The sequence below is a fragment of the Eptatretus burgeri genome, chromosome 14, assembly GCF_056783735.1.
Source record: "Eptatretus burgeri isolate ZD-2024b chromosome 14, Ebu_testis_v1, whole genome shotgun sequence".
Taxonomy (NCBI): domain Eukaryota; kingdom Metazoa; phylum Chordata; class Myxini; order Myxiniformes; family Myxinidae; genus Eptatretus; species Eptatretus burgeri.
Genome location: NC_140974.1, coordinates 8,012,071 through 8,038,172, shown reverse-complemented (window position 1 = coordinate 8,038,172; position 26,102 = coordinate 8,012,071). Strand labels below are relative to the sequence as shown.

Here is a 26,102-nt window from a genome sequence, read left to right as displayed (position 1 = left end):
ACATGGTAGCATCAAGGTTGTTCACCTTACTTTTTTTTCAATGAAAGTGGAGTTTTGTCAAATTGCATGGGTCCATAAGGTGAAACAGTGAATTGAGACTACTACAAAGTGGTTTGTGAGAAAAATATCTGTAGTGCACAAAACAAATCCAGCTGTTTGTATCAATGACAAGGCTGGATTTTTTTTAATCTTTACAAGACTGGAGCTCATGTAAGGGTGAGATAACAAAGGGTATAAAAAAGGGGAATGAACTGGCAGTGAAGTGGGAGCCATATTTTGACTCAAGTAGAGCAATGAGTAAACAGGAAAGAATGGAGAAAGAGAGAAGGGGAAAGACCACAGCAACCTACAGGTAAGACGGTTGGCTTAATGATGGGGGGAAAAGGGCATGGTTTAGGGTGTATGATATGAGATGATACTGCACAATAATGAGGTAGGCCATGTAATCTGTTTGGATTTTGCTGACAATTTTTATTTCTCTGTTGATTTTGGGTATTTGTGGGTGTGTAGAATACGGAATTGGGTGCTGTCCAATTTACAAATGACATTTTGGTGCCTTAATTAGGCACTTAAGGTAATTTAACTGATTACCTGATTATAGGGAATGCCTTATAACTTCTGAAATAATTGACATAGAGGATGAATTCGGTATCTAAATGTAGGTTTTTGGGTATGGGGAATCGATTGGAACAAGTATTTCTGATTGTAACACTTCTTATTCGCATGAATCCAAGATGGCTGCCAGCAACCCCCCCCCCCCCCCAGATACATGAGATATCTTTTTAACTACCAATTTAGTAGAAATGGAACAATGATTTGTGAGTCCCAATAACGGTTTTCAGATATGGGGAATTAAATTATCCAATACTTTTTGCTGTTGGAGCATCTCTCATTTGTATAAATCCAATAAGGCTGCCATAAGATCTACCCGATGTATAGCCGATGTGGGTAATCTATTTTAAGTTATGAAGTCAAGGATATATAAAGATGGTTTTCGGATATAATCATAGGTTTTCAGGTTTGGTTAATTGTTAAAGATAAGATTGTGTTGTTTAGGGCATTCTTTCATGTGATAAATCCAATAAAAACTCCCTTCAAGATGGCCACCCTGTTCTACAGTAATTCCAGTGCTTTGGTGAATATGCCATGCACATAAATGATGAGACCATTGGGCATATCAAGCGATTCGTGACCCAGGTCTACTCTCAGAACACAAAATACACTCCGCTGGCAGAACTCAGATGGGAGCTCTTCCGCAGCAGGAATGTCGAGGGGGAAAAGCTACCACCCACTCGTGGAATGCTAGTTCCTCACATCGAGATAGTTAATTATATCTGTATGAGAGCACGAGTCATCATGAACCCAACCCTATCCATGATCGAATCAAATGGCTGGGAGCGAGTTGAAAATCAACCTATGCCAGTAAGTTGTTTGAACAAACCGCCCCTGTAGCAGTTCTTGAGTTGATCAAGTGTGAGTGGAAGGGCAGCTGTGAAGGCAAAACAAACTACTCCTGCATGATAATGCAAACAAGCTACTCCTGCATGATTAGTTTGTATGCCTCTTTTTAAATGCACTGATTGCTCAAACGTGCTGGATTACTGGGATGATGATGATGACGATGATGATGATGATGATGATTATGATTATGATGATGCTTAAGATTGTACGTATAAAGATGGCTCAATATGATCATCAGATGTGATCGTTGGTTAACATGATGAAGAGGTTTGATGATTTATGGCATTAGAAGATGATCAGTTGACATGATGGATGATGAATGGCGGATGATGCCATGTATATGATATGGTGATGAACATGTTTTTACTCAATGTCTGATGGTCTCGCTTAAATTTATTATGTTCTTATGTGAGCTATAATTTGATTTATGACAATATAGAATACCACAAACAACACAATCTTACCTTTAATCAATTCCCCATATCAGAAAACCTATGATTAGATACCAAAACCATCTTTCTATATCCTTCATTTCAAAAGTTATAAGAGATTACCCGTATCGGTATTCATTCGATGTATCGTTCAGCAGCCATATTGGATTTACACCAATGAGAGATTGCAAAAAGTTGCAATTGCAAAATTGCAAAAAGTATAACATAATTTAATTCCCCATTCCTGAAAACTGATATTGGGACACACAAATCATCGTTCCATTTCTACCGTATTGGTAGTTATTAGAAATCTCCTGCATCTGGCAGGGGAGGGGGGGTTGCGGGCAGCCATCTTGGATTTATTCTCATGAGGAGTATTCCAATCAGCAAGATTTTTGTTCCAATCGATTCCCCATACCCAAAAACCTACATTGAGACACCAAATTCATCCTTCTATGTCCATGAGTTCAGATGTTATAACGTATTCCTGATATCGGGTAATCAGTTAAATTACATTAAATGCCTAATTAAGGAACCAAAACGTCACTTGTAAATTGAGCAGCATTCAATTCCGTATTCTACACACCCTCACGTACCCTAATCAACAAAGAAATCAAAATTTGAGCAAAATCCAGCCAGAGGCCCTCATTATTCTCTCCTAATCCTCATGACTTCCTGATTGGAGTCTTAAACGGAAGAGTGGGATGAAATGGCCTCAGGAAGGAGGTTCCACAAGAGTGTCTGTGTAGAGTAAGCCAAGATTTTTGGAGTATAACCAGGATGGGGATACTGGAGAAAAAATGCATCATGGGGGAGCTTGAAAGAGAGGGTCAGGCTTAGAGAGCAAAGAGATCTAGACTGGAGGAAAGGCAGCAAAATACAAAATATAAAACAGTCATCTCACTGTCTGCGATGTGACAGCAACAGACCGTGTGTGCTTTGGGCTCATCTTAGGAGATTCCAATAATATGTGCTTTGTATTCCATAGATTCCATGAAACGGCTGGGATGCTGGAGTGCCAGCCCATGGTGAAGAGCAGTATTCCATTGAGCTGAAAACAAAAGCATTGTTGGCTGTAACTAATTATGATATATCATATATCAAGGAATGATCTGAAACAACAAGGGCTGCCCAGTCTCCAGTTGGCATTGATGATCAATTCTACAATATCGTCGGCCCAGGAGAGGTAATGGCTGATGGTGAGGCCTTGAAGTTTAAGAGATTGAACCTCCTCCAGTGGCTTTATGTTCGAGTCCTAGTTGTGGTGCTGGGATTATTAGTGCTCCATAGTACCAGGTTTTGTCTCATACAGCATATACACCAATCATATCAGGTTCAAGTCCTGGGACTTCCATTAATTCCCCCCCCACCCCCAAAAAAAAATTGGCTAAAAAAAAAGACAGAAGGAAACACAAGGAAACAAGGAAATCAGACACAGGTGCAGGGCATTCCGCCCATCACGCCTGCGCTACATCAACACCACAACAATTTATCAACAGTAATCAACACTAATTATGATATATCACATATCAAGAAATGATCTGAAACAACAGGGGATGCCCAGTCTCTGGTTGGCATTGCTGGTCAGCTTTACAATATGGTCGGCCCAGGAGAAGCAATGGATGATGGTGAGGCTTACAAGTTTAGGAGACTGAACCTCATCCCGTGGCTTTTGTGAACCATGGAAAAAAAATTTCATCTACTGAGGAAGTTAACACAGCAGCATCCACCACACTTGGGACATTTCAGAAAGAAGGCTTCTGCTGGAATTAATAACTTGGCTGACAAAGTGACAGTGCAATGAAGAGGATGGAGATTATGTAGTATAATGTGATATTAAATAATTTTGTCAGGAGCACAATGCATGTTATGCAAATGGGTTTCAGAATTTTTGAGATGGCCTTCGTACTACCATTTAACTCACTTGTTGATGACGAATAACACTTTATTATGTTGTCTGACACACATGTGAATGTACATCGGTAGAATATACAAGTTTTTATTCATTTGTCTAAGGCTAATATGGCAGCTTGTCCATTAACGACAAGCAGAACAAAATTGAAAGACATCAGGATTTCATTTGATTCATTTGATTTGAGATGTTTGAGATGATGAAGGATTTGGACAAGACAGTTGAAGTGGAGATTTTATGCAGAGTGGAGAGTGCGAGGACTAGGGGCCGTATCTTGAAGGTAAATTGGCGGAGAGTTAGGACAGTTTTAAGGCAGGGGTCTTTCAGTCAGAGAGTGGTTATTGCATGCAATGGTCTCCCCAGAAAGGTCGTGGCAGTGTAGGAGATCGATAGCTTTCATTTGGAATTAGATCGGTACCTGGATGTCTTGGAGATAGAGGGATATGGGAATATTGGGAGGATTTGTTGGTATATTTGGTGTGGATGGGTAAGGGATACTGGGGTTAGTGCAGCGCAGGCATGATGGGCCGACTGGCCTCCTCCTGCGCCAAAGTACCTTTTTATCAGTGTACTTGAATACGAATTACGAGATGTTAGTACACAACATACAAACACATTTGATGCATTGGATTTCAACCTGGGTTCTGAGCATCACAATTAAAGCCATGAGTTCAGATGAGAACTCAAAACAGATCAACCCAAGCTGTTAGTTTGTGCAAGTTTATGCCTTCATTGAAATAGCTTGTCATTTAAAAACACAATAAAGAGCATATTTACAACAAATAAATAAACCAATGTCACCCGCAGGGTGACCCGTATCTTGCCAAAAGGTGACCACGTGTGACTTCTTTAAGGTCACACTGAGGTGAACAGAGCTGCTATTCACCAGGAGCGACTCCTTGAGGAATATCTGCCTACGAGAGATTCCGATGAGACTCGTTCTACAGAGTAACCATGAAAAATATGCGTTTGCCTCATAACGTCACCAAATGACGTCATAATGTCTCAAGCTTGACAGATCTAGAAAGCACTCATCGAGGTGTTCAATTTGAGTTACTACAAGATATGGTTCCTAAAACTTGAAAATTTGACCTTGGGATCAAATATGTTTGACCTGAGGCGCTAACCATGAAGGTCAAGGCCAATCGCCACCAAAAATTAATCAGCTGAGCGCCAGACCATGAACTATATTCCCATGAAGTTTGAAGACGATCCGATCAAAATTACTCAAAAAATAAGGTTTTCGTCGACTCCCCTGATTTGCGACAAAGTGACCTTGACCTTTGACCTTGACCTTCAAAATTTTATGCGCTGAAAGGGACCTCTTTCGGCCTCTGATATGCGAAGTTACAAAAATTTCCAATGATAACTGTGCTCTGCAGAGTGATTTATACATGATTACAGACCAAAAAAAAAAATAATAAAAAAACATATGAAGGTCAAGGCCAATCGCCACCAAAAATTAATCAGCTGAGCGCCAGACCATGAACTATATTCCCATGAAGTTTGAAGACGATCCGATCAAAATTCCTCAAAAAATAAGGGTTTCGTTGACTCCCCTGATTTGCGCCAAAGTGACCTTGACCTGTGACCTTGACCTTCAAAATTTTGTGCACTGAAAGGGACCTCTATAGGCCTCTGATATGTGAAGTTACAAAAATTTCCGATGATAACTGTGCTCTGCAGAATATTTTATACGTGATTACAGACAAAAAATAAATAAAAAAAAACATACCAGCTGACTAACATATCTTGCAAAAACTTCGTTTTGGCAAGATAAAAACAAACTTCGTCATCTAATTCTAAAGGACAAAAGTTTAACCCCATGAAATGGCTAATTGGCTTTTCAATTTATTGTGGAGATACCAAATCATTATATCATGTGATATGAGGTTTAAAGGTGAAAACAGCACAGCCAGGATGTCAACACTTTCTCTGTGTGGTGTTCCACCTGGTGGCAAGTTAGGTGCTGCCAAAGCAGCTCCACAGCAAGGATTACACAGAGTGGTTTCCCAGTGGTAGTCAGGACAGGTAGTTGGAATTTTTCCAGGGTGACGGTGATAACCCTCCGATTCGTGAAATACACTGTAGGATCTTTACCATCCACCAGATAATGCGAGGATACAGGACGAAGCTTAAAATCCGACAGTTAATAGTAGTGTCGGGAATCAAACCCAGACTAGACAGCTCAAAGATAAGTGCACTCATTAACTCCGCATCATTTTGTCAGAACTGAAAGTGCTACATTTGTTATCGTCCCAGCGCACAATCAGACATACTGCCATGATAATATGATGGGAAATTAAACCCAAAAATATTGAGTCTGTATTTTCCTTCAAAAAGTGACAATCACAGAACCAGCCGACAGACACAAACAAACAAACAAACAAAAAAGACGTCATGCACAAGACGATACATGTGAAATCCAATTAAAAATATTTGCCACGGAAACAGTAATTTGACAATTTCGAAAATTTAATCAATTGAGTATTTTTAACATGATTAATTGTTGTGCATCACAAATTTGGCGAATAATTTTTCGAAATGTAGCCTAACAGGTGTTTTACACGCTTCTGATGGCTTTGACGTTTGACCAGGGTGTCAGGTCAGGCCAGATTAGATCTGTGACTTGCAACAGGTATCATGTAAACCTTCACTAACCTATTCCATGGATGGGTTGTCGGCGACTAAACCGTCTCCCCCACCAGGTTTTATTTTTTTTTGTATACCTTGTCGAGGCTCGTGTGAGAGCTAACACACAACGCACAGCAAGGGTGGGCATGAGACAAGAGGGGCGGGAGTGGGAAGGACAAAAAAGTGGGGAACAGGGACATTAAGAGATCTGTAGAAGGGAGAGGGATGGGGTGGGGAACATGGGGAATACAAGATGGACATGACAGGGACTTTCAGGAATGAAAGCAGGGAATTTGAAGGAGGTGGGCTTGGGTGGATTATCGGGGGTAGAAAAGATCGAGGATTTGGATGGGGGATGATAAAAGGTGGTGGTAAACAGCTGTTTTGAAGGCCTGGAGGGAAGAATGGGATTGAATAGAGTGAGGGAGTTTATTCCAAAGGCGAGAAAAAAAGAGGAATGAAAGAGTGAAGGTGAGCAGTGATTCGTGATTTTAGTAGGTTCACCAGAAGGGTTTCCACAGCGTTGGTTTCCACAGCGTGAAGCCGAGAAAGGTGGGAGGCAGGAGCACCAGCCCAGAGGGGACAGCAGTACTCCAACTGGCTGCGAACAAAACCTTTGTAAGTGGTCAGCATCTCAGGTGGGCCGAGGAAGGAATTTGCACGACGGAGGATTCCCAGTCGGCGACTGGCTTTGGAGGCCAGGTTTGAAAAGTGGCTTTCCCAGGAAAGGTCATGGCAGATAGTGAGACCCAGAAGCTTGAAAGAAAGGACTTCTTCAAGAGAATTGTTGAGAAAGTGGATGGGGGGGGGATTCTTAACGGTCCTTTTGGAGAGTCATAGTGAGAGTGTGAGATTTGTCTGGATTGAAAGACATGCTCCACCTGTTGAACCAGTTTGTGATTTTATCCAGATCTGCAGTGAGCGCAGAAGCTGCTGCATGCCGGTCTGAGGGATGACAAATGGTACGGCAGAGGGTGGAGTCATCAGCAAAGAGATATAAAGGATTTTCCAGAGAGTCGGCGAAATCATTGATGAAAACCAGAAAAAGAACAGGGCCCAGAACACTACCTTGAGGAACTCCAGCCTGGACAGGAAGAGGGGATGAAAGAACTCTATTTCGGGCCACACGTTGACTGCAACAGGACAGGAAGTCTGCGAGCCATGAGTGGAGATGGCCTTGGATACCATAGGAAGAGAGTTCGGTGAGCAGGGCAGAGATATAAAGGATTTTCCAGAGAGTCGGCGAGATCATTGATGAAAACCAGAAAAAGAACAGGGCCCAGAACACTACCTTGAGGAACTCCAGCCTGGACAGGAAGAGGGGATGAAAGAACTCTATTTCGGGCCACACGTTGACTGCAACAGGACAGGAAGTCTGCGAGCCATGAGTGGAGATGGCCTTGGATACCATGGGAAGAGAGTTTGGTGAGCAGGGCAGGGTGCCAGACCGGGTCAAAAGCACGCAATATGTCCAGGGATACGGCTCGGATTTCCTGTCTGGCATTGAGGACCTCCATGCATTGTTGGGAGTGCAGAAGCAACATATCCAGGGTAGAGTGACCTGGTCTGAAACCAAATTTATGATTGCAAATCAAGCTAATGGAGAAGAGAAAGGATTTAATGTCTAAAGCGATGATGGGTTCCATAACCTTGCTGATGATATTGGGAGAAGGCTGATTGGTCTGTCGTTGCAGGAATCTGTTATTGCACCTTTTTATGCAGGGCAGTAATGTTTGCTGATTTCCAAGCAGATGGCAGATGACCTTGAGCAAATGAGAGGGTGAATAGAACAGAGAGAGGGTGATCAGAGCAGGTTTTTAGGACACGTGGGCTGATGCCATCTGCACCGGTTGCAGAATCGGAGTCGAGGTTTGACCGCAAGCTCTCCACCTTGTCAGGAGAAAAGGACACAGAGGCCAGGGACAGTTGGGTGCGACTGGGTAATGTGGGTAGAGAAAGCGATGGGTTTTGGACACAAGATTTAGCTGCAACACCGAGTTGAGGCATTCAGTCTTTTCACGTGCGGTATCAGCAGTGCGGCCATTTGAGGTAAGGGAGGGGATGGAGGGGGAACATACACCAGAAACAGATTTGATTAGATGCCACCAGGATTTTGAGGAGGGAGAGAGGTTTGAAAGTTCAGACTTGAGCTGAGAAAGATGTTGTTTTCTAGCTCTCCTGAGGGTAGATACACACTTGTTCCAAGCTTTATGGAAGGAATGGAGATTACCCTCAGTTGGGTTTGCTTTCCATGAGGCAAAGGCAAGTTGTTTCAGGACAACTGCCTCGCCACAAGCTGCAGTAAACCAAGGGCGGGAGGAAGGGTCAGACAACTGAAGACGAGAGGGGATAAATCTGTGCATGAGGGAGAGTAAGTTTCTTTGAAAGAATTCCCAGGATGAGGTGATGTTGGAGAAAGTAGCGATATGAGACCAATCTATAAGTTTGATGGCTGCTTGGAGACCTTGCCAGTCGGCTTGAGTGAAATGTCACACGCGATGGCGGTGAGGTGGTTCTCTGATAACAGCCAGAGAGATGTCCACATTTATAAGCACATGGACAGAAGAACCGATTGGAGCAGAGGAAGAGCAGCAGATATCTTCAGGAAATTTGTCAAAATCACATCCAGAAGAGACGGAGTACCATTGGTTAAGATCCAGGTCGGGAAGTTGACTGATTGGTCAGTCCCAATGAGCCACAGGAAGCTTTTGCTAAAGTGCCATGACAGGTGAGAGAGGGACCCACACCGAGCCAACTGGCATGATGACAATTGAAGTCGCCACATATGAGGAAGAGAGAGTTTGGATGAGAAGATAGAAGTTGGTCCATGTTTTCGGATAGTGAGGTGTAGATGGAGTCATCACTCGAAGGTGGATGGTATAGTACACATATAAACATGAGGTGGGAGTAGAGGGAAGCCGGAGCCAGAGCTATTCCTGGCGGTGTGGAGGAGTGAGACTTGGACTCTGATGAAGGATCTGAGATGGAGACTTAAATCTTTGGTACCAGATCTCTTCGGAGAATCCTTGGCTATCGCTGGTCGGACTTTGTTTCCAACGAGCGGTTGCTGAGAGAGACTCAAATGAGATTTGTTACCTGCATAGTCCGTCAGCATCAGCTGCGGCTGTATTGACATGTGGCTCATTTTCCTGACGCTGATCCTGCTCACCAGATTCTCTCAGTGAGGGAGTCTTGTGAGTGGAGGAGGCCAATGGGCCGACCACGTGCCTCGTGGTTGCAGCAGGTTAATCGGATTCTCAAGGAGATTGGGATGGGCCAGGCATCTGCCCCGGGGGATGGCCAGACGGAGTCCCCTGGTGTACCGGTCGAAAGTGGACGCAGCGATGTGCTGATCTGGCACATGCTCCCATACCTGACCTGACCTGACCTGACGTTTAACTAATTTGGACCTAATTTACACACGCACCCTCCACACACATACAAATAAGCTGTCTCAGTTTCAATCTGATATACTGTTTTGCAAACTTTTTGAGATAATGGCAAAAATAAAATCTTAAAAGTTCCATCCATCCTTCAGGACCAAATTCTGTGCAGAGCTTTTGTGCTGCTGAAGCAGTCTCCCAGGCTATTCGGGGACAATCCTGGATGGGTCGCCACTCTGATGCAGAAAACTCAAATGGCTCATTCATCCCAGCTCGCTGATACTCATTTTGGCAACCTCAGAGAGATGACAGGCAGAGTAAACCCCACCTGGTATTAATTTAATGGGGAAGCAAGACTTGAACTCAGGACCTTAGGATTCCAAGCCCACTATCCTAACCATTAAGCCAACACTATGCACTGGGAAAGGTCTCCTTTGATGGCAAAATTATTCCCATGGAAACCGTTGACATGTTAAAATGCAAAATTAATCGTTCTGCTTATTGGTGAATCAATTCAATGACCCAACATTCAAATCCTGTTCAGATTTCAAGTCAATAGGATGCAAATTGATGATTCTGGAAATTCGACCTTGAGTCCAAATGTTTGACCTTGAGCACTTGAGAAAATAGATGACTGGAAGTGATCATCCAACGACCGATTTTAAAGCACTGGTTGAGTAGAATGTAGCGACATGAACTGGAACTCTCAACAATGACTCTGTGGGGTGATCTCAAACAGCGTGAATCAAAACCCAGACTCTCCAGCTCAAAGGTAAGTGCATTCACTACCTCTGCATCATTATGTCAGAACTGAAAGTGCTGCGTTTGTTATTGTCCCAGCGCACAGCCATCCTCTTATGAAGGTATGACGGGAAATCGAACCCAAGAATATTGAGTCTGTATTTTCCCTCTCAAGCGACAATCAAACATCCAGCCGACAGAAACAATAAACAAACAAACAAGAAAGATGTCGTGAAATTCAAATAAAAAATAGTTGAGATGGAAACAGTACTTTGTCAGTTTTGATTCTACAAATCTAACCTTCACCCTTTCAGCAAAAATGACCTTGCTGTCACCTTGACCTTTTGACCTCAAAATAATAGCCTTCTTGCTTTCAACTAGCTTTACCAGTGCATTGTATTGTGAAGGTCAGTGTAGTATTGAGGCTTTGAGGTGACTGACAAATAGACAGACAAACATACACAGGAAACGAATAAGCTTCAAAAGGAAACAAGAGCGATAATTGCTTTGCAATACACGTGCCCGACCGATGTGATATTTTCTAAGTCCAAAAAGGGCATAACTGAAAAATTGAAGAAGTACCCTGAAATTCGAACTTGTTCTGCAATTTATCATAAAACAACACCGAGCCAAATTTCAGTTGAATATGTCAAAGGGTATGGGGGGAAAAAAGTCGAAAAACCACAAGTGGGATGAACAGACAGACATATGGAGAGCAAACCTTTAGCCCTCTACAGTGAAACTGGTGGGCCACTGAAAAGGGGCAGAAGAGAAGATAGCACCAATGTCTTAATTAAGATGCGACATTAGTTTTCTCATTCCTCCCTAACTTTACTTGGCCTCCGTCCTCTCATTCATCCCTATACCTGGACTCAGTCTTCGCATTCCTCCCAACACTTGGCCTCAGTCTTCTCATTCCTCCCAATAATCTGCCTCAGCCTTCTGATTCCTCCTTGTACTTGGCCTGTCATTTTCATTCTTCCCTGCACTCGGCTTCATCATTCTCATTCCTTACGGAACAGTGCCTATTTAAAGTCTACACCCCCTTTCAAAAATTTCGCCTTTTATTGCCTTATCGACTGGAATTAAATTGCATTAAATCACAATTTTCCACCTTTATTTACACGTCGTAATAGTGGGGCAACTTAGCATAACAATTGTGCATTTTGTGAGGAAAGCACCAAATTTGGCACACTGGTAGCCCATCATATTTTGAACAGATTTGGATATTGGACCATCTCAAAATTTTTGATGGCAGTGGAAAATGGCTGCCACAGCCATTAGCGGCTGAATTTGAGATGGCCCAATATCCAAATCTGTTCCTAATATGTTCGGCTACTAGTGTGCCAAATTTGGTGCTTTCCTCACAAAATGCACAATTGTTATGCTATATTTCGCTTAGTTGCCCCACTATAACTCACAACTTCCAACTGAAAAACAAGTTATACAAATTTCAGAAAATTAAGATAAGTTGGTTGGATAAGATAAGTCTCCTCAGGTAATACTTGGAGGAAGCACCTTTGGCATTAATTACAGCTGTGAGTCTGTTGGGATAGGTCTCTACCAACTTTACACACCTTGATTGGGAAATATTTGCCCATTCTTCTATAAAAAAAAACTGTTCAAGATGTCAAGTTGTATGGGAAGTGCTAATAGACAGCAATGTCCAAGTCATGCCATCAATTTTTGATTGGATTTAGGTCGGAGCTCTAACCAAGCCACTCAAGGACATTTATCTTTTTCTTCCTTGGCCACTCCAGTGTAGCTTTGGCTGTGTGCTTCGGTCATCATGCTGAAAGGTGAACGTCCGTCCCAATTTCAGCTTTCTTGCAGAGGGCAGCAGGTTTTCTTCCAGGATGTGTCTGTATTTTGCTCCATCCATTTTCCCTTATATTCTCACAAGTGCCCCAGTCGTGCTGATGAGAAACAACCCCATAACATGATGCTGCCACCACCATGCTTCACAGAAGGGATGATGTTCTTTGGGTAATGTGCTGTGTTGGGTTTCCACCAAATGTAACATTTTGCATTCAGGCCAAAACTTTCCATCTTGGTTTTATCAGACCACAAAACTTTTTACCAAATGGTTTCATCATCTCCGGAGTGTTTTTTTGCATACCTTAAACGGAAATCAAGGTGGGATTTTTTGAGTAATGGCTTACTTCTTGCCTGACTTCTTGCCACCTTACTGTACAGGCCAGACTGACTTTTTGCCACCCGACTGTACAGGCCAAACTTGTGGAGTGCATGGGATATTATTGTCACAAGCACACAGTGATCAGCCTTTGCCATAAAGGCCTGTAGCTCTTTCAAAGTTGCCATTGGCCGATTGGTGGCCCCTCTGATCAGTCTTCCCCATGCTTGGTCATCTAGTTTGGAGGGACGGCCTGATCTAGGCAGGGCCTTGGCGGTACCATATGACTTTCCCTTTGTCATGATTGCCTTGACTGTGCTCCAAGGGATATTCAAGGCCTTTGAAATGTTTTTATTCCCATCTCCTGATCTGTGCCTTTCCACAACTTTATCCCGGAGGTCTTTTGAAAGCTCCTTCGTGTTCATGGTTGAGTCGAGCTGTGAAATACACTACCCAGTAAAGAAAACCTGCAAGAACATCTGATTTCATTCTGAAATAATCAGAATCACTGCAATTTAACACAGGTGGAGGCCAATTAACTTGGTGTGTGATTTTGAAGTTGATTGGTCACACCTGAGATAATTTACAATTGTTATTATTAGGAGGGTGGACACTTCTCCAACCAAGATATTATAGTTTTGTATTTTTAATTAATTATCTGAAATTTGTTGAATTTGTTTTTCACTCGGAAGTTGTGGGTTTCGATCTGTAAATTAAGGTGGGAAAAGTCTGATTTGATGCAATTTAATTCCAGGCTATGAGGCAACAAAAGGTGAAAATTTTAAAAAGGTGTGTGGACTGTCTGTAGGCACTGTATATTTGGCATATCATCTCATACCACCCTGTAGCTGCCTGTCTTCTCATGCCTCTGTCTACTTTGTTAGTCCTCTCTTACGGCAACATAATTAAGACAGATCACAAGTATGAAAGGCAGAAAAACACGATTCATGAGTGGGACAAAGTTTATGGAGACTGGTCACATCCTGCAGATGAATGGGGCAGGCCAGCAAAGCACAGGTGGTGAGGTTGATGAACATGTTTGTGAGTCATTCAAACACAGTCCCCTTTAAAGTCCATTCATGTTCAACTGATCTTGAAAAACTTTGGCAATAAAACGTTGAGAAAAGTTCTTTCACATTCAGCAAATTGCATTGTTGTATCCCATTTCATGAGATATTTTTATTTTATGGTTTAGAATTTGGAATGGTAACTTGTGGATACCATGCATATCATAAATGGGAATTCACTGTGGACAGGGTGATATGCCATCGAATGGTGCTGCTGAAGCAACTGTCATCCTGGGAAAGCAATATAGGATTTGGCCACAGTGCAACCACACAACAGCAGAATTATTTTGAAAGGTGTCATGGGGTCTTAATGTCTAAAAACTTCCGAAATTGTGAACAGCATGATGGAAACATCGATTGTATTCACTCTCGTGTGGCCTTTTTGAAATCTTTGGAGGAAGAATTCCAACGATAACAGAGATGCACATCATTTAGTAAGAGAGAGAGAGAGAGAGAGAGAGAGAGAGAGAGAGAGAGAGAGAGAGAGAGAGAGAGAGAGAGAGAGAGAGAGAGAGAGAGAGAGAGAGAGAGAGAGAGAGAGAGAGAGAGAGAGAGAGAGAGAGAGAGAGAGAGAGAGAGAGAACGTACAGGCCCCAGATAGGAAATAAACTTTTCTATGTGCTGAATTCCAAATGCTCCCAGAAAGATAGAAAGGTAGTTTCATCACAGAGACATGAATAAAAGTGACATTTGGATGAGTAGAGATGGCTCTTTCTTTTTGATTGGAAGGTGCCTTGAAGGTTACTGCTGGCATACTGTGACCCACTAATGTGAAACGGTGACCCCAAGATCCGATGGCAGCAATCAGCAACAATCAGCAACTGTATTTATCTGTGTCCCTTTGTAACCGCCCCACAGAATTTTCACGACGTGGCGCAAAGCCTTGCAAAATCAATTCGGCATCTCCAAGCATCCCAGGCATTATGAATTCAAACAGGCATACAAACAAGCGGGCGACCATAGATTATTACAATAATGTGGTTAATTTAGATAAACCTTATTCAAAGATTAAATCAAAGTGGAATTATACGTTTAATTTCTGACGATTTTCTTTCCCAACTTTGACTTTTGCAAAAAAAAATTAAAAAGTGCAAAAACAAATCCTTTCAAATTTCTACCAATAGCTTCCTTTCAAATCCAAGTATGCGATGGGCCAGATATGGCCACAGTGCACCCCCACCCCCCAGCAAACCTATGTTTTTTCTGAATCCCCTGGATATACTGAACACGAATATGAATGTTGACATTGAAAATTTTAGGATGCAGACCTGTTTTGACCTTTTGAATAGAGGTACCCTAAAATTATACTTTTATCGATTTGCGTCGAATTCAATTTCTGGATGGAATCAAAATGGCATGTAGAAGGCCCAAATCATATCCAATATACATGCATGATGTATCAAATTGAAGATAATTACATTCTGATCATCTGTATATGTCTAACAGTGTTGTGTATTAAATCGAAATGAAATTATATACATTTGAATATATTGTTACGGTTCTCGGAACCGTATGCATTCAAACATACAGGTGCCCCAAAGTTAGTTATGCCGTTAAGTATATGTGTAGACAGATTCCCTCCTCGTGTTTAGTGGGAAATCGAAGGGGTGTGTTGTGATGTTTTTATAACATTTTGTAATTAGGGTAATAATTTGTAATTAGTTAGGGTAATAAATCTTTATATCCCATCCGCCATCACGATCCACTGTCCACCCGCTGTTTACAGAGACTCGTTTTTCCGAGGCAAAATCTCCACGTTCACTGTTCCAGTTCCTTCTCGGCTTCCCCAAACGTTCACAGTGTGGCTGCACCGTCATTCACCTTCCCCAAACACGAGTAGGCGCGCCTCGCCGGTGCCTTGCCGAGGCCCCGCCCAGAAAGGGCGGACCCATGGGAGCCCCGTCCAATCAGGGCCGACAGTGAAGTCAGTTTTGACCAAGGCCCCGCCCCGCTGAGAGAAGTCGATGGACTATGAAGGGACCCTCTGAGATGCGCGTTCGTTGGAGTTCAGTCAAAAGGCTCTGTTCAGTTCTGCATTCGCTGGGGTGTTCGTTGGAGTTTTGCTGGACTCTTGAGTTGGGTGTACGAGGAGGATTGACAGACTGAGAGCTTTTTCACGAGTCTGTGGGTGGTGGTGCATGGCCGTTCTTCATTGGTGGAGCTATCCGTCTGGTCGATTCCGATAACGACCGAGAACACCCGACCTCGACCGGGTCTCTCGCTGAGTCCTGTCCGGGACCCTGATCCCCACCCTGGGACTCTGCTCTGCTCCGCTCGGGTTCCTCCGCAGACATGAGCCCCACATGGGGCTATCTATCTATTCCTGGCTGCGAGGTTCCTTGGAATTCACCTGGGTTTTATTTTCGTCTGTGTGTGTGACGCTGTCTGCTAAGTACAATTGCATAAGTGTTTTCGATCATTGTAAATCTCCAGTATATCCACGATAATCTTGCTCTGTGTCCTTCTTGCTGTAAATAAAACAATTGTAGAAATGTTCCCAGTTCGTTTCCGTCCTTTCTTTCATTGATCCAGCATGGTTCGGATCTGAGTTTTAGCCGGGTCTTTGCTCCCGTTAATCTGCTCATCCTCGCCGGCACAGCTTTGGCAGTTCTGCTCGACTGCACCTGAACCGGAGTTGATAGTCGGTAGGTGGAACTCTACCACAGTCGGTAGTGACCCGGTTCGAGCAAGACATGCCAAGGGCGTGGTTCCCCGGTAGACAACACCACATGGCTAATTAGGTAAATTGGTTCTTAACAAAAAGACCCTACGCTACGCGGTGGATTATTGGCGTCCACGGTCGGTTAAGCGACCCACCGCCTCACGTAGTTTTCCGTGAGCAACGGCCTACAATTCCGGGAGTCTGGTGGGAGACGACGTAACTTCCCCCACCTCGCAGTCGTTCTCGCCACCGGTCCCCGGCCCGCAACAATATATTCCCCATCTTTCAAATAAACACAAAATCAACACTACGTATTCCTCAATGAATATATTTGACATTACATGAATTTTATTGCAGGTACACACGATTTAATGATAGTGAGAAACGGTTTTAATTACCTTATATTTATTAAAATACGAGACGTACAGGAATGGTGTCGGTGTTGGAATGGGCCGCATCCTAAACGGAAAGCGAGTCGTCACAGTCGATATTTGTTTCCATATTATTTAAGATTTATTTCCAAAACATTCATGTTGAATGTTCAACTGAAGATAACAGGTTAGTTAAGATGTATTTTCTTCCTCATGGTATGACTACTGATAAGTTTTAATTAATGGTGATTAAGTTAATTAAGTAAGGTAATTAAGTAATATATTCCAGTCCAAATCAGAAATATTTAAGAATGTGATACAACATTGCAATAATTAACACCGAATGAAAATATGAAGTTTCAAGTCCTGTTTCCTTCTATTTTCAGGTTCGTACTAGCTGTGCACAACATAGTCAACTGATGTCTGACCAGAAAGCAGCAGAAGGTGGCCAAGAGCGAGAAGACCCACCTCCCAAACGTCGGAAAGATGATAGTCATGGAGGCTCGAAGACCCGATTGGAGCCCGAATTCATTGTGCACATCCCTGGGTTACAATATGGCCCTATGGTGCTATTATCCACAACCAAGGATTCCACAGCCCGACTAGCAAGGTTGAAGGAGATCCGAGACAAGAGACTGGCGCAACCACATGTATCAGTCCAACGTATGACGAGTACCTGTGACCTAATACCAGATTCCCTTACTGAGTGTCACGGATATCACAGAGAATGCTATCAACAATTTACCATGAACCTCAGTCGCCTCTCCACTCCTTCAGATCCATCTACTCCATCATGCTCCGATTTAAGTCAGAGGGATTCATCTGGGGACAAGTTACTGTTTTCATCTGATTGCATCTTCTGTCACTCAAAGGGGAGACGAAAGGTCAAGATCAAAGGGACACACACCACTGAAGGCTTAAGCCAGTTTGAGTGTGATAGATGGCGAACAGTTCTCGAAGTAGCTGAAAACAAATGTGACGAGAAATTACTCACACGGATAAGAGGTCATGATTTGTTTGCGACAGAAGCGAAGTATCACAAATCCTGCCGGGTTATCTACACACAGAATCCAGCGAAATGGAGGAGTTTTTTTTTTTTTTTTTTTTGTATACCTTGGTCGAGGCTCGTATGAGAGCAAACACACAACTCACAGCAAGGAGGCATGAGACAAGAGGGGCGGGAGTGGAAGGGACAAAACAGTGGGGAACAGACACATTAGGTGAACTGTGGAAGGGAGAGGGATGGGGATGGGACGGGGAACATGGCGAAGAGAAGATGGACATTTCAGGGACTTTCAGGAAGGAAAGCAGGAGAAATGAAGGAAGTGGGCTTGGGTGTTGTTGGACCAGTACAAGCACAGAGTACAAGGAGAGACAAACAAACATGGCACAAGCACACAGTCAGGCCTTTGCAGAAGTTCAGAAAGTCATAGAAAGCAATATCATTAGAGGCAAACACATGATCAAACTGTCAGAGCTTTCCAACCTTTATATCGGCAGCCTACAGCATACGGATTTCGCCAATCCCAACTTTCGTGGGGAAAACTTTAAAGCAAAGTTAGAGAAACATGAGAAGTACAAGGACTCATAATTGGCATTCTGTAGATTACACCGCGCAGGAAACTTCTAAACTTACATAGTGTACAATGCAGACAGTGGCACAAGCGACGCGGTAAGATGTGCATATGAACATGGTTCTCTTGATATGGTCTAAGAATCTGGTAGATATCTGCATCGAATCCTTGACAGCTTCGCTAAAGCAGAGGCCTTGAAATGGCCTCCATCAGCCCAGGATCTAGGAAACATGACAGACATCATCCCATCACAACTGGAGAAATTTCTGAGTTACGTCATATCAGGCAGACCAACTCCTCACACAGCCAAAGCAAATCAACTTGTGAATTCGATAGGACAAGATATATGCCGCACAGCAACCAAAGGCCAATGGAAACTTCCTAAGCACATGATGATATGCACGACACTGCGCCACTTGTTCAGGAGCGAGAAATTGATCACCCTCCTTAATCGAATAGGACACTCAGAAAGCGACTCGTTCTCGTTTGAACTGGAAACTGCCCTTGCTGTGGCTGTAGCAGAAACATCCAGTTTGTTAACAACACAAATCATTCGGTCTCAAAATGCACCCTCCGTTTTCCATTCTGAATTCGACAACTTTGACCAGTTATTGAACAACCTCACGGGAATGGGCCCAATCCACACTGCACATGGCATTATGTTACAGGTGTGGGGGAAAAATTTATATTAATGTATTTTAAATTGTAACAAATGGAGTTTCAGAAATGTAACTTTTATGCTGCAAATTGAATTGGCTGTCATTTCTGGCCAAAAGACTTTTGCCCTAAATGATAAGAAATGTGTTGTTCTGGAGCAGAGTGACCGAGCTGATAAATGAACCTTTGCTTAGAAAATGTACAAAGTCGCTTTTTGTCTAAAGGACACGTCTACAGTCTGGGTGAATATCCCCCAACCTCTCTCTCATGGAAGTATAAAATGTTTTGAAAGACACATTTTCTTAGTACGAGCACATGAGGAAGTATAGTTTCTCAGTGGCTCGTACTCCTTGGAACTGACCAAGTACCAAGTTAGAATAAAACTCTCTGATGTAATGTAGAAGTGAATTGAATCGGGTTGGTCTAACTGTTAACTAAAATAAGAATAAATGAAATAGAACCAAATAATATTGCAATCAATGGGGATTCTTAAGTTCATTGTACAAGGGTGAGAAGTGTATGGTGTATAATTAGGAAATAAATTGTTTCACAAGGAAGGACTTGTGTGGACATCAGTTTTATCAGTGTCGATAGGGTTTTTGTAGGGTTTTATAATCAAATCGGACAAACGTTAAACTCTGTCTGAAGTCAAATAGGATTCCACAATCGACCAGTTAGAATCCTTCAGGAGGACAACGATCACAACAAAGTGGGTTTAAAAAATCCACATCAGTTGGCGCCGAGACTCGGATTCGAACCAACGTTGGTGCGGTGTTCGTGACCGGAGGTGCTTAATCTGCCGGAGGCAGTGCCTGGAGGAACGACAAGTGCTTGAGCGAAGGTAAGGGAGAGCGCTCTCAGCAGGTAACGCATTTCGAACAAAGAAAAGTTCATTGTCAGATAATTTTATTGAGAGAAAGAAGAGGATCCGGCGGAGGGAGTCCGTTTTAAAGTAAATAATAAGTACTGTAGTTGTTTTAGAAAAGTGCTGGAGAAGAAGAGGAGTCAGATGACAAGAAGAGGCTCGTTGAGGAGCCAGATGCGTAATTAAATAGGCATGATGAAGCGACATGCCACATGTTTGCATTGATACGGACCGGCTGTGAGAGAGACGCCGAGGACACGGCTGAGACGCCGAGATAGGGTTAAAATAGATAAACATTGTAAGTTACCTGTTTGTAAGAGTTTTAAGAGTTACTTTTTGTTCATTGAACTCACTGGAAGTTTGTTGGCAGTGAGGTTGTTATATTATATTGTGTGGAGGTTTTACGGATTTGTAAATGCAATGATTTGCACGAAACGTTCTGTAGAGTGCAAGAGATGATTAACCAGCTGGGAGCATGGTGGGTGATTTGTCCCTGAGAGTAAAAAAAAAAATGAAACTTGTGCGATTCCAATATTCACTGCAATGAAACGTGTTCTGTTGGGATTTTGACGATATTTTAACTCGTGCTGAGTTGAGCTGTGGGTTTGTTTGAAATGGCATGTTATACATTCTTTGCGTTGCATTTCCACGCGAAGGTCGCAAACTACACTGTGTGAGACCCCCTCCACTCGATCTGTGGGGGGTGGCATATCTTTACACTGAGTCTTTGTTCGAGCCTTTGCTTTAGGTGTGAAATTCGATTCATATGCAGATTCAAGAGGATGAGATAGAAATGTGATTGGTATTTGTCACGTGATCACACGCGAGTCTATTAGATGTAATGCTGTCTAGTGTATGTGTTGAAGCCATGACAGAGTAATGCTAAACTGTGGGTTTTGCCTGTCAGAGTTTTTTGCCTTTTTCTTCCCACTGGATGTGGAGAGAACTTCCTGTTCCTCGTTCCTTGGTGTTTGTGGCGCACCCTCTGGACTGAATCTGTTTAAAGTGAAGTCCATTTAGGAAAAAGTGTTGAAGTTTTATTTTACAACCATCGGGATTTTGAATAAATTGTGAAATAACAATTGTGAATGTGGATATACTGCATGTGATTTAAATGTAGAAACGTGATTTGGAATGATTTTAATGATTTGATGATGTTTAGCACGTGGGGCAATTCACAGATAATAGATGATTCCCTCGGATGGACGTTGAAATATTGTTTTATTCGTCTGCGAATGTTGAGGTTACCTGAACTTGTGCTGGGAAGGCAATGGCAAACAACCCAGTGTAACCATTTGATCGATTCAGTCAAGGTAAATTCATGATTTAATTGGATAGATGCTGAAGATTAAATTTTTCATTTCTGGATTTTAAAAGGAAATATTTTGTTTTGACCAAAAAGTTGTTTAAGAGAGTTTGGATGTTTATTAGTCTGAAGTTTAAGATGCTTTTCTAAGACTGGGATAAAGCTTGTGGAGGGTGAAGCTGCATGTGTAGACAGAGTGTTTGAGCTGCAATTTAAATGATATTTGACACGTGATTTGACAATTTTTGTAAAACTGTTTAAAATGATTTATTTGTTTTGATAAAAGAAAATGGATTCGTAATTGAGAAGGTTTGAGGAAGTGAAGGATGGTTTGTGTATGTGAGTTGGAAAAATGGCAGCATGTTTGCTGTTTTGGTGAGAGAGAAGTGGACAGATGGAGAAATGTCAGAGATTTAAAATGTCGATGGAAATAGCAAATGAGATGGATGTTTTTAGTATACGTACAACTGGGATTTCTGTATATTTTAGCATGTTGTTTTGGGAAATAACAAGGAAAGGGATTAAAATATTGATATGACATATAATGCAAGTTAAATGCTTCCATAACAATCTTTGTTAGTCTTGTAGAACTACATGTGCCCATGACGTTTATTGATTGGTGTTTAATTGATGCTTTGTTTGTTTCGGAGTGTTGAAAGCAGCCTTGAAGCAATGTACGATTTCATCTAAATGAAGTTTGGAAAAAAATTCCACACAAAGATTGGACGATGGGAGAACCCAGATTTGGGTGATTGAGCATTCAACACATGATCATGCCCCTTCCCGAGGAGATAAGATGGAGCAATGTGGGAAAAGAAAGAAAAAACCCACTGAGGAGAAGGTTGAGCAAAGTCTTAACATCGGCGTTGTGTGGTGCCTGCATGGAGGAATGTTCTCAGCCACACTCTCGATTGCCGCTCTGCAAATAAATCATGAACTTGCTGTGGTCACTTCAATGTACGACAGGCCTGGAGTTCCACACTGCGCTCCTTCAACCCAGTGTCCAGCCCAAACTTGTACTTGCCCACATCTACCTTCTCCTCAGCTCAAGGAGTGCTTCGATTGTGTTTCCTGTTGGGTGCCGCTCTATCCACACCCTGACCTGTTTATCTTCTGACTTCGGGTAGCATGTATCCAATGTGTAACACATGCTGATGAACAGGCCATAAATTAAATGGAAACACACTCATTTTCTGACATGAGCACTCGCTGCCATTGTTGATTGAACTTGAATAATGGAAATCTTTTCTCCTTCAGGAATGGGACATGGTAATCATGTGTAAGAAAAATTATTCAAATTTTCCTTAAAAAAAAAAAAAAAAGGGGGAGTGTGGGGGAAAATTTATATTAATGTATTTTAAATTGTAACAAATGGAGTTTCAGAAATGTAACTTTTATGCTGCAAATTGAATTGGTTGTCATTTCTGGCCAAAAGACTTTTGCCCTAAATGATAAGAAATGTGTTGTTCTGGAGCAGAGTGACCGAGCTGATAAATGAACCTTTGCTTAGAAAATGTACAAAGTCGCTTTTTGTCTAAAGGACACGTCTACAGTCTGGGTGAATATCCCCCAACCTCTCTCTCATGGAAGTATAAAATGTTTTGAAAGACACATTTTCTTAGTACGAGCACATGAGGAAGTATAGTTTCTCAGTGGCTCGTACTCCTTGGAACTGACCAAGTACCAAGTTAGAATAAAACTCTCTGATGTAATGTAGAAGTGAATTGAATCGGGTTGGTCTAACTGTTAACTAAAATAAGAATAAATGAAATAGAACCAAATAATATTGCAATCAATGGGGATTCTTAAGTTCATTGTACAAGGGTGAGAAGTGTATGGTGTATAATTAGGAAATAAATTGTTTCACAAGGAAGGACTTGTGTGGACATCAGTTTTATCAGTGTCGATAGGGTTTTTGTAGGGTTTTATAATCAAATCGGACAAACGTTAAACTCTGTCTGAAGTCAAATAGGATTCCACAATCGACCAGTTAGAATCCTTCAGGAGGACAACGATCACAACAAAGTGGGTTTAAAAAATCCACATCACAGGACACAGAAGGGAAAGCAGAGGATCATGGAGTACGCATGGAAATTCCATCCAGTTCAAGGAAGGACAGCTCCAAGCAACGTTCTCTACACCTTAGCACATCTGAAAGCCTTAACAATTGTTATATCACACAGCGAAAGAGTCCTCAAATCAAAACACAACAAAGAACATGTCCTAGGAATACCAACCCATTTGATGAAGCTTGTATGCAACACTTATTGTGGATCCTGATACGGATGAAGAGCAGCATGTCTCAACAAGAGGTGCCAGCATGGGCAAGCTTTGTCAGCATGATTGGCCGAAGCCCTGAAAGTATGACAACCATCGGCTATTACCCTGTCATAGCGAGCCCGATCACCGACTACAAGACGGTAATAGAGTGTCTCCGGTATGCTGAGGAAGCTACCAATGAAGTCCAGCAACACTACGTAATCACCACCTTCGACTTTGGGGTATGCATGAAAGCATATCCCCTCATTTGGAACAACCAAGCTAGGTATGAGAAGCACATCATCCTGATTGGTACCTTCCACCTCGCCTGTGCATATATGAAAATTATAGGGAAGAAGATGAATGGTTCGGGCCTCTCCGACATCTTCTTGGAAGCAGGGTTGATATCTTCAGGTTATCTTCAATGAGTGCTCTCTGGTAAGCACTATGATAGAGCAATGCACTGTCATAAGATCTGAGTGGAATGTCTTGAGAGACTTCTACTGTCACAGTACCTTGTGAGTATCGGTGAAGATGAGGTATTAACCTCATTACCAGAGGAATCAAAGAAGATTCTGCAGGATGCACAGAATTCTCCTATGAAAGATTCCCTGGAAACAGCCCAGTCTGATCCTGCAATACAGAATTACCTTGATGGCAATCAGAAGTATCGAGAGAGCGTGAAGTCCGGGTATCTAGGCAAGACTGGTCATCTGTGGATATCATACATGGACCATGAACGGTTAGTGATGTCTCTAATCCATGCAATTAAACACAACTTCCTCCTATACGCGCACTGCATGCAACAGATGATGAGCCTCTTCTTCAGTTTCGGGGGTCACAATTATGCCAGATATCTGACCTTCTTCTCTACATTCCTTGCCAACATCGAGTTGTTGCATCCTGGCGCAATGGAGCTCTTGAAGAGAGGGGCTATTCGTGTTGCTCGATCATTCATTCCCGCTAATCGATGTGCGGTTGACAAAACCATGGAAGAAACTTTTATGCATCATGCCAAGTCCCATGGAGGAGCTGGTGGCAGTGCCACAGGTGTCTCAGGCCTCCTGACGAATTATGACGCATACCAACGCTGGGTTCGAACAACCCATGCTCGATCCCAAAATGTCAATACCACCCTGAGCATGGCCGACATGTTATCTGGAACGACAGCAGGAACCAAGCACCATGATCTTCGTCCATCTGAAATCCTGAAGGGAGAGAAGCTGGTGGAAAGTACACGAGAAGCAGTTGAAAGCTTTATGAATCATTTCGAGGTCGAAAGCAAAAATCTCGTCTCGGATGCCACAGCATCTGAAGAAGTCTAGAAAGATATCTTGAGAGCCGAGCAGGCAGGCAAAGATGCTAACGAAGCCTTCATTACCACACGTTTGGAAGCAGGACGGGACTTCTTCGAGCCAGTCAAGTGTCTCAACTTGAAAACTCTCGCTGATATGAACAAGAAGAGCAAAGTTACAACCACTGAGAACAAAGTTGTACAGTACCAACAACAGGGAAACGTCGCTTTCCAACGAACCAAGGCATCCAACTGGACCTGAGAGAACTTTTCACTTACCCACTCACTCCTCTACCGTACAGTAAAGGCACTGCTGATGGTTTCATGGCCAAAACAGATAAACCAAAGTCCTTCACTTTCCTGATGAAAGATCAAGAGGATGCTCCCGAACCTCCGAATGACGAAACACTTGTCATTTTCGATGGCAATGCCTGTTTCTACTTCCTAAAGTAGATACCAGGTAACTTCAGGCAGATATGCGAAAAAGTGTTCAACATCCTGCCTAAGTCAGGTGACGTTGTGTTTAGCACAGATAGCTACGTACCCAACTCTGTGAAGGCGATGGATCCGGGGATCTAATCAATTTTAAGTGAGGAGAGGATCCGGGGACAAACTGTTTCTGAAGGGGGGAAACACTAAAAAAAAACCTGCAGATTGGAAGTTCTTCTTGAGCAATGATGAGAACAAGCAACAGTTCATTGAACTCCTCACTTGACTCTGGAGCCAAGACGCATATGCCAGCAAGTTACACGGGAGGAAGATAATTGTGACTTGCGGCGGATCAGCATATCTATTGACATCTGAAGACGGTCTGTCAACGTGTAACAGAGAACTGAACACACTAAAATCCACTCAAGAAGAAACTGATTCTCAAATCATTCTGTATTGCAGGTATGCCAGGAGTCAGAAGTACAGCCACATCAGGGTGACGAGACCAGATAGTGGTATCTTTGTCATCCTCATGCACTACGCTGCAACTATGACAGATGTGACGATCTTGTTTGACACAGGTACTGGGAACAAGAAGAGGCTTATCGACGTGACCGAAATTGCCCGTGGTTATTCTACACAGCATTCAACAGCAATAATGGCTCTTCATGTATTCAGTGGCTGCGACTCGACCAGTTCTTTCAAGGGTCTAGGCAAGGTGAAGCCATTGAAGACCCTTTCCAGGCTGCCTGAGTTTGTACCAGTTCTAGCTAGATTAGGAGACACGTGGGAAGTACCCGACGACCTGATGGATGACCTGGACGAGTTCACCTCTGCGTTATTTGGAAGACCTCATACTCGGAGCGTCGATGAGTTGCGGTTCATGAAGATGAATTAACTGTATGTGAAAGATGATGACCGT

At 42.7% G+C, this 26,102-nt stretch overlaps 1 pseudogene; it reads left to right on the top strand.

Moving 5' to 3' along the window:
- The first annotated feature begins 1,146 nt into the window (after nucleotides 1–1,146).
- LOC147012615 (uncharacterized) lies at nucleotides 1,147–24,782 on the top strand (annotated as a pseudogene).
- Nucleotides 24,783–26,102: the final 1,320 nt, after the last annotated feature.